Consider the following 12,199-nt stretch of genomic DNA (forward strand, 5'->3'; position numbering starts at 1 on the left):
TTAACACTGTTCCTTGATGGAAAGGAAGAATTTTCAAAACCATTAAATACTCATTGCCCCGAGAGTTCAGAGGGTAAAAGGGGAAAGGGAGATGAGGGTGATTGACTAAGGGGGTGAGGAAATGCTTTGGCTTTGGGTCTTGTCAACCACTATTGGGTCAAAGATTTGGACCCCAGACCCAGGAAAGATTCCAAGATTTGGGGGATTGCAGTTGGTGTAACCGTTAGATTTATCACAACAAATTTTTCATCAGAAACTTTCGTTAAAATAAAAGCATACATTAAGGTCATCTCAGGACACCCTGTCTCAGAGGACAGGGTGATAAAGAGTAGTTCAGTTAAATTTGGTGGTGCAGGAAGGCCAAGAATGTGGCATTTGAGGCCCAAATATTGGGAAGAAGCCCACTGTGGCAGATCCAGGGAATTCATAATCCAAGGAGAGGGAGGGAACAGTTAGAACAGTCCCTTTGTCTTCCCAGATTTTTGTCTTTTTGTTTTGTTTTTCTAAACAGGATCTCACTCTGCCACCCAGGCTGAAGTGCAGTGGTGTAATCACGGCTCACTGCAGCCTTGAACTCCTGGGCCCAAGTAATCCTCCCACGTCAGCCTCCCCAGTAGCTGCGACCACAGGCATGTACCACCATGCCCGGCTAATTTTTTATTTTTTGTAGAGACAAGGTCCCACTATGTTGCCCAGGCTGGTCTCAAACCCCTGGGCTCAAGCAATCCTCCTGCCTCAGCCTCCCAAAATGCTGAGATTACAAGTGTGAGCCACCGTACCTAGCTCTTCCTAGATTTTTAAGGTAAATTTGTTGTCTATGGTTTCATCATCAAGAACCGTATTTTGAGAACTCATAAGATAATGTGGCAATGTGATGAGGTAGTTGGGAAAAGTTATACAGAAATTTATGAGTCATAATGGTCCCAGACTTCAAGGAGCTTATCTTTCATGAATTTATTTCACTAATTTTTTTTTTTGAGACGGAGTCTCACTCTGTCACCCAGGCTGGAGTGCAGTGGCGCGATCTCGGCTCACTGCAAGCTCCGTCTCCCGGGTTCACACCATTCTCCTTCCTCAGCCTCCCTAGTAGCTGGGACTACAGGCACCCGCCACGACGCCCGGCTAATTTTTTTGTTTGTATTTTTGGTAGAGACAGCGTTTCACTGTGTTAGCCAGGATGGTCTTGATCTCCTGACCTCGTGATCCACACGCCTCAGCCTCCCAAAGTGTTGGGATTACAGGTGTGAGCCACCGCGCCTGGCATATTTCATTAATTTTTAAAACAAATGTTTATTGAGTACCTACTGTGTACTAGGCACCCTGCTAGGTACAGGGCATGTGGCAAAAAACAAAAAAGACGAGGTTCTGGTTCTCACAGAGCTTACATTCTATGATGAACACACTCACACAAAACAATGGCACATCAGGTAGTAGTAAGTGTTAATTGGAAAATAAAAGAGGACAGGGTAATCGAGAGTAGTTCAGTTAAATTGGCTAGTGAGGGAACGCTGAGAAGGTGATATTTGAGGCCCAAATATTGGGAAGAAGCCACCTGTGGAAGATCCAGGGAATTCATAATCCAGGAAGGGGGAGAGAACAGTTAGAACAGCAGCTTCAAAGCTTGCCGTGCTTATTGAACAGAAAGATCTCAAGGCTGGGTGCAGTGGCTCACGCCCGTAATCCTGGAACCTTGGGAGGCCAAGGTGGGAGGATCACTTGAGACCAAGAATTTGAGATCAGCCTGAACAACATGGTGAAACCCCATCTCTATAAAAAATACAAAAATTAGCTGGGCTTAATGGCATACGCCTGTGGTCCCAGCTACTGAGGAGGCTGAGGTGGGAGGATTGATTGAAAGTATGGCCGGGACTTGGTGAGCAGGGGAGGGGTCATCCGGTCAGAGAGAGGACCAGAAACCTGATCATGTAGAACCCTGAAGGACAGATTTTATGCTAAACGCAAAGGAAAGATATGGAAGGATTTTACGCAGAGGAGTGATATTATCTGATTTGCATTTTAAAATATTACTCTGGCTACCATGTGGAGAATGGATTATATAAGGAGGCTATAACTGTAATTCCAGTAAGAGGTGATAGCGTCTTGGATGAAGACAGAGATGGAGAGAAGCAGACAGATTTGGGATATTCTGGAGGTGGGGTGGATCCCACCTGGTGGATTCAGTGTTGGGGGCTGAGGGAGTGGGTGGTCTGTAGACTCCCAGCTTAGGCCCGTCGCAGACCTACTTGCCAGATAAGGAGAATCTGGAGAGTAGTAGGTTGGGCTGGGGAAGCAAAGATTTGCCTTGGGGCATGTTCACTTGGAAATGCATATTAAATGTCCAAATTCGATGTGAAGGAGGCAGCTGGTTAAGAAGGAAGGTTGGGACTAGAAGTATAAATTTGGAAGATATCAGCATAGAGTGGGACAGGAGCCAGTTGAAGTGGGATGAAGAGAGAATGAGAGGTGAGAAATGAAGACAGTGGCTACAGACTTTTTATAAGATGACTTGCTATAAATGGAGAATAGAGAAATAGGGTTGCAGGAACATGTGGGATCAAGGACAGGTTTTTTTAAAAATAGCTACTTTTTTCTCTAAGATGAGAGTACTAAGCTATACTTTTAAGCTGATGGGAATGATACAGTACTGAGGGCAAAATCATAGTCTGAGAAGAGTCTTAAGGGTTTACGTATTCTATTTCCTCCAAACATGGATGCAAAGAAAGAAGACAATTTGGAAAACTAAAAGCATAGCTTACTATCTGAATATATGTTATTGCAGGCTTTGGGAAAGACTGGGACAGAAAGAGAAGACAGGCATGAAGAGAGGAATTAGGGAGGGCAGGAGAAGAAGGAAATGTGGTTTAAAAAAAATAGTAGAGTCAAAAAATATACCTGTGGCACCTGGGAAGGGGGGCTGAGGAATGAATTATGCCTCTTTTCTAGAGACAAATATTTCCAGGAGACTTCATCACTTCCATTGTCCACTGAAATCTCTCAGGCCTGGCAAGGGCAACAGTTAAGAATGGTGCTACTTCTGCCCCTTGCTGCAGGGGAGCAAGTTACAGAACTGCTCTGTGTTCAGTTTCTTCCCCTGAAACATGGGCTTAGGAGAGCTGACCTCACCGGGTTAGTGTGTGAATTAAATAAGAGCATCCTTGTAAAGCGCATGGCTCACTGAGTACCACTGTGAGGTTTTTTTTTTTTTTTTTTTGAGACCGTATTGCTCTGTCACCCAGGATGGAGTGCAGTGGCACAATCTTGGCCCACTGCAACCTCTGCCTCTCAGTTCAAGCATTCCCCCTGCCTCAGCCTCCTGAGTAGCTGAGACTACAGGCATGTGCCACCATGCCTGGCTAACTTTTTTGCATTTTTAATAGAGATGGGGTTTGGTCATGTTGGCCAGGGTAGTCTTGAACCCCTGACCTCAGCCTGACTGACTCCTCCTCGGCCTCCCAAAGTGCTGGGATTACAGGCATGAACCACTGCACCCAGCCTATTATGAGCATTCTGAGCCTTCGGGCAAATGCTTCTCTAAGTTCCCTGAGGTCAGGGGACATGTCTTATTGTTTTTGAACTCTCCATGACACCTAATGTATAGTCTTAATTTTAAGTGAATTTTGAATGCTTGTCTTTTCCTCCCCTTTTCTTTCCCCTTCTTTTTACTGTTCTAAACCCTACATCTCATTTCCAGCTTCCTGCCCAATGGAAGCCTGCCTCAAAACCAACCTGCCCTTTACCTCATGCTGCTCACTACCTTATCTCATTTCCCTTCACACTTGCATCTGCAGTCTATAGAGTGTTCTGTTGGATATAGAATTATTGAAAGTCAGCATGAGGTGGAGCATTAACTTTATTCTGTCTTCCCTTGCAAAACAAGAAAGACGTTAAGTATCATCAATGTCTTAATCTGTTTTGTGGTGCTGTAACAGAATACCAAAGACTCAGTAGTTTATAATGAAAAGAAATTGATTTGGCTCATGGTTCTAGAGGTTGAGAAGTCCAAGATCAAGGCACTGAATCTGGTGAGGGCCTTCTTGCTGAGTCATCCCACGGCAGAAGGTGGAAGGGCAGGAGCACACACAAGAGAGAGAGAAAGAGTGAGAGAGAGAGATAGAAAGTTAGAGAGAGAGAGTCAGAGAGAGAGAGAGTCGAACTCACTTTTATAATAAACCCACTCTTAAAATAATGATATATTCATGAGGGCAGAGACCTCATGACCTAAGCACCTCCCATTAGGCTTCACCTCCAAACACTGTTGCTTTGGGGATTATGTTTCAACACATGAACTTTGGGGGGCATATTCAATTACCTTGATTAAAGATGAAAGTCTACACCAACATTAAATTTACCTTTTTAACAGAATTCATATATAATTTCTCTTCTTGATCTCATTGATGAACTCCATAAAGATGGGTTCCCAGGATGCTCTTCTACCCAAGACAGCAGCTCGATGCTATATCTTTGCCCATTTCTTGTGTGTGTGTGTGTGTTTATGTGTGTGTGTGTGTGTGAGAGAGAGAGAGAGACAGAGAGAGAGAGACCTCTCTCATCAAAATGTAAACTCCCTAAGGACAGAGACCCTGCCTAGTTCTTTAAAAAAAAAGGTTTTATTATTAAATATTTTGGCCAGAGGAAAAAATATAAATAAAAATAAAATACACAAATGTGTACACTCCATCCAGTTTAAAATATGACTTACACAATTGTAGCTGCCTGTGTTCCTTCCCTCCCTATTGGTAATCTCTATGTTGAATTTGGTTGTTATCATTCCTATGCAGATTTTTGTCTCTCGACTGTATGAGTCCATGTCAGTCTGCTTTCCTAGGGTTTCTGATGTGAGCACACAGTAGGGTCTCCGTGAAAGCTTTTTAGTAAGTGACACTTGGTTTCTTAACAATAGGAACTCTATCTTTTCCCTTTTGTGTTACTCTTCCCTAAGTCTTCCACAAAGTAGGCAATGTGGAGGATAAAATAGGTGCTTAATTGTTGTTGATCTATATAAAACCTGTAACATAAATTATGTAGTATATGCCCCTAATAGAGACAGAATGAACTATTACAGAGTTCAGTAATGAAATCATGTTTGTAAGCAGGGAGAGGGAGATTGTTATTGGGAACCCCGCCAGTTGCCATTTGTGGGTACTCAGTACCACATCTGCCTTTCTGGACTCTGTCTTTTTCTACAGGAGGACAAACTTGGAAACTACATTTCCCTGATCTTGCCAACAGTATTCAGCCCGGACTCCACCAATGAGAGGCACTTGCATGAGATTTGGTAGGGAAGAAAAGGAGAAGCCATTGTTTTCTCGAGGCAGCAGCAGATGGCTGACATGGAATTTTGCCTAAAACTTTTGGGTGTTCTCCTGAAAATACTCCAACTGGCTCTACAGGCAGCTGAGAGCAATGGCAGCGGCTTCCTTGTGATTCCTGCACTACCAGATTTCCTGAAAGAGGTGTCCCGATCACTATCACTCTTGCAGCTTTCCTAGAGTTATTTAAGCCTTTAATTCCCTGTATAAGCCTCCTTCTATCTGAGATACCTAGAGGGGTATCTGTTTTTCTGACTGTACCATAGCAGATAAAAGGACCTAGTCTGCAAGCTTCCACTGGAAATTCTAGGAGAGTGAAACTTGAGGTAGAGGTCCCCTAAGTCCCTTAGAGCAGTTGCAATGGTACCTTTGGAATTGATGGTTCTTGACTTTAGGGATTGTGAGCTTTTTCCAAGTAGTCACCCAAACCTGTGCTTGTTGGATCTAAGAAAATAGAGCTCATGTATGAAATGAAAACAATTAACATTGAATCTATAAAGCTGTATAATCTACTGAGACAAAAGAAATGGGATAGAAAAAGTTTAATGTTTTACTACACACATGTAACTGCATAAAATGTATCTGAAGAGCACACAAGAAACAGACAGCAGAGCAGAGAACTAAGTGGAGATTATGGTTTGAATGATGGTGTTCCCTCCAAATTTCATGTTGAAACTTGATCCTTATCGTGGTGACTTTAAAGGCATGGGGCCTTTTAGGAGGTAATCAGGTCATGAGGGTTCTTCCCTCATGAATGGGATTAAGATCTTTATAAAAGAGGCTTCACACGGAGCTTGACCCTTTCTTGCCCTCTGTCTCTGTCTCACACGAGGACACACTGTTCCTCCTCTCCAGAGGATGCAGCAACAAGGCACCAGCTTGGAAGCAGAGATCAAACCCTTATCAGATGCCAAACCTGCTTATGCCTTGATCTGGGACTTCCCAGCCTCCAGAACCATGAGAAATAAATTTCTATTGTTTGTGAATTACCCAGTCTATGGTATTTTGCACAAACGAACTAAGACAGTGGCTAACGGGCAGGGGCTGAGGGAGGACTTGCTTTCCACTGTATATGCTCCTGTAGCTTCTGAATTTTATACTGTGTGCATGTATTATCTACTCCAAAATTATATTAATGTTTAATAACATGAGTTGCATACCATTTTATAATCATCACATTTTCAAAAACCACAAACTCTTACAATATAAAATGTTGAACATGGAACAAGTAAATGAGAATTTACACCTACTGTTTGTGGGAGTCTGTAGAACTACTTACCAGGGTCTGTGGATGAATGTCAATCTGGTAATATCTAGTAAAGTTTAAATGCACAAACCCTATGATCAGCAATTTCTCTTCTGTGTATAGATGGTGGAGAAACACTCATACATCAGGAGAAAGGTATAAAGATTTTTATTGCAGCATTGTTTATAATAGTGGAAAATTGGAATTATAAAAATATTCATTAATAGGAGAACAAATAAATAAAATAAGATATAATAAAACATACAACAGTTAAAACAAATTGCCTAGCTCTGTAAATATCAACATGGATAGTTCTCAAAAGTGTAGTTCTGGCCAGGTGCAGTGGCTCATGCCTGTAATCCCAGCACTTTGGGAGGCCGAGGCAGGTGGATCACTTGAGGCCAGGAATTCGAGACCAGCCTGGCCAACATGGTGAAATCCCATCTTTACTAAAAATACAAAAATTAGCTGGGCACAGTGGCGCACACCTGTAATACCAGCTACTCAGGAGGCTGAGGCATGAGAATTTCTTGAACCTGGGAGGTGGTGGTTGCAGTGAGTGGAGATTGTACCACTGCACTCCAGCCTGGGTGACAGAGTGAGATGTGATCTCAAAAAAAAAAAAGACAAAAACAAAAAAGTGTAGTCAAAAAAAAAGCGGGGACCAGGTGCTGTGGCTCACACCTGTAATCCCAGCACTTTGGGAGGCCAAGGCAGGCGGATCACTTGAGGTCATGAGTTTGAGACCAGTCTGGCCAACACAGCAAAACCCTGTCTCTACTAAAAGTACAAAAAATTAGCTGGGCGTGGTGGTGCGCGCCTGCAGTCTCTGCTACTCGGGAGGCTGAGGTGAGAGAATCGCTTGAACTTTGGAGGTAGAGATTGCAGTTAGTTGAGATCATGCCACTGCACTCCAGCCTGGGAGACAGACAGAGATTCTGTCTAAAAAAAAAGGGTTTGAGGGAGCTGCTGAATGATATATACAGTATGGAAGCATTTAGATAAATTCAAAAACACATACTAACAGTAAATTATCAAAAATGGACTAGAAGGGTTCATACCTAATGAGGTTCATACCTAATTCACTCTCTGTTGAGAGATAGAGGAGACAGACGTTGTGACAGAAACCAAAAGAAACCTCATCTTTAGTATTCTGTCTTTCCAAAAAAAAAAAAAAAAAAAACTGAAGCAAAATGATAAAATCTCCTTTTTTAAATTCTGGTGTAGATTTCTATTACTGTCTGTACTTTTCTATGGTACTCTTCAAAATAACGTTTTATATTCCCTACTCTCCCACTCTTTCCCCAACCCACTTCAGTTTGGACAGAGCCCTGTATCAGTCTGGATCCCAGCAGGAAACAAAAGGCACACTTAAATTGGGTTTTTTTTCAGACAGGATCTCACTCTGTCACCCAGACTAAAGTGCAGTGGCACCATCACGGCTCACCGCAGTCTTGGTCTCCCAGGTGTCAGCAATCTTCCCACCTCAGCCTCCCGAATAGCTGAGACTGTTATAGGTGCATGCCACCACACCTGGCTAATTTTTTTTTTTTTAATTTTTTTAGAGATGTTATCTCCCTATCTTGTCCAGGCTGCTTTCAAACTCCTGGGCTCAAGCGATCCTCTCACCTTGGTCTCCCAAAGTGCTGGGATTACAGGCATGAACCACGGTGCCCAGACTACATTGAGTAATTTGAGGAGGGTTTAGTAGAAGGTCTATTTACAAAGATGCTGACAAGATAGAGAAAAGTCAAAAGAATAGTGTGGCACTGCAGGGGCTGGTAAGAGGAGGAAGCTGCACTACCCCAGGTCTGCAGGAAAAGGGGGAAGAGGCTTTACAGGGGGCACTGTGTGGAGAGAGCCACCCAACAGGAATGGTGGCCTTCATCAAGGAATGCAGCCAGCCCCGGGAACCCTCACCTCAAGGAAGCAAGGTGAATCGATACTTCACCCTTTCCCTCCTCCTTCCCTCTCACGTCCTGCCAGTATTTTCCATTGGCAAGCCCAGCCCAGAATCCAGAAAACCAGGGAATCTGCTGACACTGCCCATCCAGGTCAGCATCCTGCTCAGAGCAGGAACAGACTCAGGTTATCCAGCTCAGGTCACCACCTCTCACAATGTTTGCCAGTGCCCTGTAATTGTCAAATCCAGGAGATGCTTCAGATTTTTAAAAATTTAGCTTCTTGGTTACTTTATTTATTTATTTATTGAGACAGAGTTTCGCTCTATCGCCCAGACTGCGGTGCAGTGGCGCAATCTTGGCTCACTGCAACCTCCGTGTCCCAGGTTCAAGCAATTCTCCTGCCTCAGCCTCCCAAGTAGCTGGGTTTACAGGTATGCGCCACCACACCCAGCTAATTTTTGTACATTTAGTAGAGACGAGGTTTCACCATATTGGTGAGGCTAGTCTCAAACTCCTGATTTCAGGTGATCCGCCCACCTCAGCGTCCCAAAGTGCTGGGATTACAGGCTTGAGCCACTGTGCCTGACCCTTGGTTACATTTTACCACTGACCTCTTCCTCCTTTATACCCATTCCTCTAGTTTCCCACTAACTCAAATGGCTGCTTTTAGTCATAGTCACTGGAAATTCTTTTTCTCCTCCTCTCTTAAGTGCTAGAATTCTCCAGGTTTCCATTTTTGCCCCTATTTTCCAAGTAATTCATTCCCATGCATTTAACTTCCAACTCTTTGCTGATAAAGACTAAAATCTTTATTTCTAGGCAAGATTCCTCCTCTCAATTCCAGACTTACTTATTGATAACAATGTGCACCTGTCTCAGAGGCAGCTCAGTCATCATCACACAGACAATCACATCACCTTCACCTGTAGACCTGCTCCTGCCTATGGAATGGCCCTGCCACCAGCCAAGTAGAAACCTGGAAATCTCCTTCCTCCTGCTGTTCCTTCTACATATTATCCAGTTCTCCTTCCCTTGAAGTGGGGGCTGGCCAAAAGAGTTCAACCAAGCATGGAAATGGCAAGCTATTAACTGCATTTTTGTCCTGGAAGAATGACAGAGCTGAGTTAATAAGACCAGAGCCAGAATATCAACTGGTTACCAGTCCTTCTCAAACATGCTGAGCATTAGAATTTTCTGGGCAGCTTTTATTAAAAAAAAAAAAAAAAAAGTCAGTACCTTGACTCCACCTGAGACCAATGAATCCAAAAACCTGGTGTTATGGGCTAAACTGTATTTTCCCAAAATTCACATGTGGAAGCTCTAATTTCCAATGTGACTATGATTGGAAATAGGCTGTTAAAGAGATAATGAAGGTTAAATGAGATTATAAGAGTAGCACCCTAATTTGATGGGACTGATGTCCTTATGAGAAGAGGGAGGGACACTAGAGCACTCTCTTGTTCTCTTTCTTTGCACATGCACAGAGAAAAGGCCACTTAAAGACACAGAGAGAGGCCAGGTGCGGTGGCTCATACCTGTAATCCCAGCACTTTGGGAGGCCGAGGCAGGCGGATCACAAGGTCAAGAGATTGAGACCACCCTGGCCAACATGGTGAAACCCTGTCTCTACTAAAAATACAAAAAACTAGCTAGGCACGGTGGCATGTGCCTGAAATCCCAGCTACTCGGGAGGCTTAGGGAGAATGGCTTGAACCCGGGAGGCAGAGGTTGCAGTGAGCCATGATCGCACCACTGTACTCCAGCCTGGTGAAAGAGTGAGACTCTGTCTCAAAAAAAAAAAAAAAAAAAAAAAAAGACACAGAAAGTGGCCATTTGCAAACCAAAGAGAGAGGCCGCACCAGAAACCAGCCTTGACAGCATCTTCATTTTGGGCTTGTAACCTCCAGCACAGTAGGGAAAGAAATCTGTTGTTTCAGCCACCCAGTCTGCAGTACTTTGCTACAGCAGCCCCAGCCGGCTAATACACGGGTCTTGGCAGGGACATTTTAAATAAACACCCTGGGTGATTCTAGTGCACAGCCAGGCTGTAGAAGCACTGAGAAAGCCAGAAATCTGGAGACACCTATAGTAAGACAAACATGAGCAGGGGTGACAAACCAGGGAAGCCAGGAAGGAGGAACAGCCACCCAGACGAAGGAGGGCAAGCCTTGAGGATGCTTTGGCATCTCCCGGCAGTTTCAGCTCAGGCTTCTGCTGGTATGCTGCAATAACTAAGGGGCATCCACTCCCAATAATTCCACCTCCTAAATATTTTCAACTCTGCCTTCTCCTCCTCATTAGCAGGATCCCTCTCCTCCTATGCTCTAGTGCAGTGGTTGCCAAACTATGGCCCATGTGCCAAATCTGGCCTGCCACCTGTTTTTTGTTTTTGTTTTTGTTTTTTTTAGAGAAAAGGTCTCTTTCTGTGTTACTCAGGCTAGAGTGCAGTGGTGCAATCGCAGCTCACGACAGCCTCAAACTCCTAGGCTCAAGTAATCTTCCCTCCTCAGCTTCCTGAGTAGTTGGAACTACAGGCGCACACCACCACATCCAGCTATTTATTTGTTTGTTTGTTTATTTATTTATTTTTGTAGAGATGAGCTCTCACTATGTTGCCCAGGCTGGTCTCAAATTCCCGGGCTCAAGCAGTCCTCCTACCTTGGCCTCCCAAATTGCTGGGATTACAGACATGAGCCATCGAGCCTGGCCCCACTTGTGTTTTAAATAAAGTTTTGTTGGAACACAGACATGCTTATTTGTTAATGTATTGTCTATGGCTGCTTCTGCACTACAATAGCAGAGTTGAGTATTTACAACAGAAATCATATGGACCACCAAACCAAAACTATTTATTACTATCTGGCCCTTTACAGAAAAAGTTGACTGACCCCTGCTTTACTAGATGGCTATATTTTAATGGCGATTAGGCCAGAGAGCAGTCATTTATGACTTAGTGCCTCATTGGTCCAAAACAATAAAAATTCTTCATTGTGCCCAAGTCAGCATGTATTGAGCACCTACTGTGTGCCAGACTCTATGGTAAGCAGGAGGGATACAACAGTGGACAGGAGAGGAGTACTGCCCTCCCACCCACCCAAAAGAGGTCTCTACCACGGCCCCTCACTTTAGAGGATGCTGCATTTTACAAATACACACAAAAATAAACTTATTAAAGAAGATAGCCAGGCGCGGTGGCTCATGCCTGTAATCCCAGCACTATGGAAGGCTGAGGCAGGCAGATCACTTGAGGTCAGGAGTTTGAGACCAGCCTGGCCAAAATGGTGAAACCCTGTCTCTACTAAAAATACAACAATTAGTTGGGCGTGGTGACGGTCGCCTGTAATCCCAACTACTCGGGAGGCTGAGGCAGGAGAATTGCTTGAATCTGGGAGGTTCAATGAGCCGAGATCTGTGCCATTGCACTCCAGCCTGGGTGACAGAGGGAGACTCTGTCTCAAAAAAAAAAAGAAGACAGGGTGCCTCTGTCACTTGGGCACCATGCTCAGCATTGGCACAGCATAACCTATAACTCAAAACAACTACTCTTGTGGCTAACACCGTTCAGGAGTCAGGAAAGTCCTTCCCTCTGTCCCTTGCAGTGTGTCCTCAAACAAAAGATGGCCATGTCAGAATACCACAAAGGCTTGTGGACTGTGCCGCTGCTGATGTTGGAAGAAGACGTTTCTTTGGCAAGCAAGGAGGATTTGAGCAGAGGAACGACTTAGGTAAGAGAAAAGACA

General features: G+C 44.1%; 1 long non-coding RNA gene across 3 annotated transcripts in view; it reads left to right on the forward strand.

Moving 5' to 3' along the window:
• Window positions 1-12,199, forward strand: part of LOC134758508 (uncharacterized) — a 91,489-nt gene that overhangs the window by 49,935 nt on the left and 29,355 nt on the right. For 2 of the 3 annotated variants that reach the window (XR_010133761.1, XR_010133760.1), the window contains one exon: window positions 5,187-6,645. This is a non-coding gene — a long non-coding RNA (uncharacterized lncRNA). Of the gene's footprint in view, window positions 1-5,186; window positions 6,646-12,058; window positions 12,185-12,199 lie in introns of those variants that run through there. The other variant, XR_010133759.1, reaches the window with a different exon arrangement.

The sequence above is a fragment of the Gorilla gorilla genome, chromosome 4, assembly GCF_029281585.2.
Source record: "Gorilla gorilla gorilla isolate KB3781 chromosome 4, NHGRI_mGorGor1-v2.1_pri, whole genome shotgun sequence".
Classification (NCBI taxonomy): domain Eukaryota; kingdom Metazoa; phylum Chordata; class Mammalia; order Primates; family Hominidae; genus Gorilla; species Gorilla gorilla.